The sequence below is a fragment of the Chlorocebus sabaeus genome, chromosome 26, assembly GCF_047675955.1.
Source record: "Chlorocebus sabaeus isolate Y175 chromosome 26, mChlSab1.0.hap1, whole genome shotgun sequence".
NCBI classification, from domain to species: Eukaryota; Metazoa; Chordata; class Mammalia; order Primates; family Cercopithecidae; genus Chlorocebus; species Chlorocebus sabaeus.
Genome location: NC_132929.1, coordinates 2,197,843 through 2,202,193, shown reverse-complemented (window position 1 = coordinate 2,202,193; position 4,351 = coordinate 2,197,843).

Below are 4,351 nucleotides of genomic sequence, written 5' to 3'. Positions count from 1 at the left end.
AACTCCAGCAGACCTGCAGAAGAGGGGCCTGTTAGAAGGAAAACTAACAAACAGAAAGCAAGAGCATCAACATCAACAAAAAGGATGACCATGCAAAAACTCCATCCGAAGATCACCAACAGAAAAGACCAAAGGTAGATAAATCCACGAAGATGAGGAAAAACCAGCACAAAAAGGCTGAAAATTCCAAAACCAGAATGCTTCTTCTCCTCCAAAGGATCACAACTCCGTGCCAGCAAGGGAACAAAACTGGACAGAGAATGAGTTTGATGGATTGACAGATGTAGGCTTCTGAAGGTTGGTAATAACAAACTCCTTCAAGCTAAAGGAGCATGTTCTAACGCAATGCAAGGAAGCTAAGGAACTTGATAAAGGTTAGAAGAATTGCTAACTAGAATAACCAATTTAGAAAAGAACATAAATGACCTGATGGAGCTGAAAAACACAGCACAAGAACTTCGTGAAGCATATACAAGTATCAATAGCCAAACTGATCAAGTGGAAGAAAGGATATCAGAGATTGAAAATCAACTTAATGAAATAAAGCATGAAGACAAGATTAGAGAAAAAAAGAACAAAAAGGAATGAACAAAGCCTCCAAGAAATATGGAACTATGTGAAAAGACCAAACCTACATTTGACTGTGTACCTGAAAGTGACGGGGAGAATGGAACCAAGTTGGAAAACACACTTCAGGATACTATTCAGGAGAACTTCCCCAACCTAGCAAGACAGGCCAACATTCAAATTCAGGAAACATGGAGAATACCACAAAGATACTCCTTAAGAAGAGCAACCCCAAGATACATAATCGTCCGATTCACCAAGGTTGAAATGAAAGAAAAAATGTTAAGAGCAGCCAGACAGAAAGGTCGGGTTACCCACGGAGGGAAGCCCATCAGACTAACAGTGGATCTCTTGACAGAAACTCTACAAGCCAGAAGAGAGTGGGGGCCAATACTCAACATTCTTAAAGAATTTTCGACCCAGAATTTCATATCCAGCCAAACTAAGCTTTACAAGTGAAGGAGAAATAAAATCCTTTACAGACAAGCAAATGCTGAGGGATTCTGTAACCACTAGGCCTGCCTTACAAGAGCTTCTGAAGAAAGCACTAAATACAGAAGGGAAAAACCGGTACCAGCCACCGCAAAACAAACCAAAATGTAAAAGCCATCAACACTATGAAGAAACTGCATCAACTAATGGGCAAAATAACCAGCTAGCATCATAATGACAGGATGGAAGTCACACATAACAATACTAATCTTAAATGGAAACAGACTAAATGCCCCAATTAAAAGGTACAGATTGGCAAACTGGATAAAGAGTCAAGACCCATCATTGTGCTGTATTCAGGAGACACATCTCACATGCAAAGACACACACAGACTCAAAATAAAGAAATAGAGGAAGATTTACTAAGCAAATGGAAAGAAAAAAAAAAGCAGGGGTTGCAATCCTAGTCTCTGATAAAACAGACTTTAAATCAACAAAGATCAAAATAGACAAAGAAGGGCATTACATAATGGTAAAGCAATCAATGCAACAAGAAGAGCTAACTGTCCTAAATATATATGCACCCAACACAGAGCATCCAGGTTCATAAAACAAGTTCGTAAGACCTACAAAGAAACTTAGACTCCCACACAATAATAGTGGGAGACTTTAATACCCCACTGTCAATATTAGATCAATGAGACAGAAAATTAACAAGGATATTCAGGACTTGAACTCATCTCTGGACCAAGCGGACCTAACAGACATCTACAGAGCTCTCCACCTCAAATCAACAGAATATACATTCTTCTCAGCACCACATAGCACTTATTCTAAAATCAACCATGTAATTGGAAGTAAAACACTCCTCAGCAAATGCAATAGAACAGAAATCATAACAGTCTCTTGGACCACAGGGCAATCAAATTAGAACTCAGGATTAAGAAACTCACTCAAAACTGCACAACTACATGGAAACTGAACAACCTCCTCCTGAATGGCTAGTGGGTAAATAATGAAATTAAGGCAGAAATAAATAAGTTCTTTGAAATCAATGACAACAAAGACACAAAGTACCAGAATCTCTGGGACACAGCTAAAGCAGTGTTTAGAGGGAAATTTATAGCACTAAATCCCACAGGAGAAAGTGGAAAAGATCTAAAATCAACACCTTAACATCACAATTAAAAGAACTAAAGAAGCAAGAGCAAACAAATTCAAAAGCTAGCAGAAGACAAGAAGTAACTAAGATCAGAGCAGAACTGAAGGAGATAGAGATATGAAAAACCCTTCAAAAAATCAATGAATCCATGAGTTGGTTTTTTGAAAAGATTAACAAAATAGACCACTAGCCAGAGAAAAGACAGAAAAGGAAGAAAAGAAGAGAATAAAAATAAAAGTAGAGAAAAAAACAAAAGAAAAGAGAGAAGAATCAAATAGACACAATAAAAAATGATAAAGGGGAGATCACCACTGATGCCACAGAAATACAAACTGCCATCAGAGAATACTGTAAACACCTCCATGTAAATAAAGTAGAAAATCTCGAAGAAAATGGATAAATTCCTGGACTCACACATCCTCCCAAGCTAAACCAGGAAGAAGTCGAATCCCTGAATAGACCAATAACAAGTGAAATTGAGGCAGTAATTAATAGCCTAGCAACCAAAGAAAGCCCAGGACCAGATGGCTTCACAGCCGAATTCTACCAGAGGTACAGACAGGAGATGGTACCATTCCTTCTGAAACTATTCCAAATAATAGAAAGAGAAAGACTCCTCCCTAACACATTTCATGAGGCCAGCATCATCCTGATACCAAAACCTGGCAGAGACACATACACAAAAAGAAAATTTCAGGCCAAAATCCCTGATGAACTTTGATGCAAAAATCCTCAATAAAATACTGGCAAACAAAATCCAGCAGCACATCAAAAAGCTTATCTATCCCAATCAAGTCAGCTTCATCCTTAGGATGCAAGGCTGGTTCAACATATGCAAATCAACAAATGTAATTCATCACATAAACAGAACCAGTGACAAAAACCATATGATTATTTCAATAGATGCAGAAAAGGCCTTCGATAAAATTCAACACCCCTTCATGCTAAACACACTCAATAAACTAGGTATTGATGGAACATATCTCAAAATAATAAGAGCTGTTTATGACAACCCACAGTCAATATTATACTTAATGGGCAAAAGCTGGATGCATTCCCTTTGAAAACCAGCACAATGCTGGGCACGGTGGCTCAAGCCTGTAATCCCAACACTTTGGGAGGCAGAGGTGGGTGGATCACGAGGTCAGGAGCTCGAGACCACCCTGGCTAACACGGTGAAACCCTGTCTCTACTAAAAAATACCAAAAAAAAAAAAAAAAAGAAAACTAGCCGGGCAAGGTGGTGGGCGCCTGTAGTCCTAGCTACTTGGGAGGCTGAGGCAGGAGAATGGCATAAATCCAGGAGGCAGAGCTTGCAGTGAGCTGAGATCCGGCCACTGTACTCCAGCCTGGGTGACAGAGCGAGACTCCATCTCAAAACAAACAAACAAACAAACAAAACTGGCACAAGACAAGCATGCCCTCTCTCACCACTCTTATTCAACATAGTATTGGACATTCTGGCCAGGGCATACAGGCATACAGGCAAGAGAAAGAAATAAAGCATATTCAAGTAGGAAAAGAGGAAGTCAAATTATCTTTGTTTGCAGATTACATGATTATATATTTAGAAAGCTTCATCATCTCAGCCCCAAAACTCCATAAGCTGATAAGCAACTTCAGCAAAGTCTCTGGATACAAATCAATATGCAAAAATCACAAGCATTCCTGTACACCAATAATAGACAAACAGAGAGCCAAATCATGAGCAACCTCCCATTCACAACTGCTACAAAGAGAATAAAATACCTAAAAATACAACTTATGAGGGATGTGAAGGACCTCTTCAAGAACTACAAACCACTGCTCAAGAAAATAAGAGAGGACACAAACAAATGGAAAAACATTCCATGCTCATGCATAGGAATAATCAATATCGCGAAAATGGCCATACTGCCCAAAGTAATTTATAGATTCAATGCTATTCCCCTCAAGTTACCATTAACTTTCTTCACAGACCTAGAAAAACTACTTTAAATTTCATATGGAACCAAAAGTTAGCCCATATAGCCAAGACAATCTTAAGGAAAAAGAACAAAGCTGGAGACATCACGCTACCTGACTTCAAACTATGCTACAAGGCTACAGTAACCAAAACAGCATGGTACTGGTACCAAAACAGACATATAGACCAATGGAATAGAACAGAGGCCTCAGAAATAACACCACACATCTACAACCATCTGATATT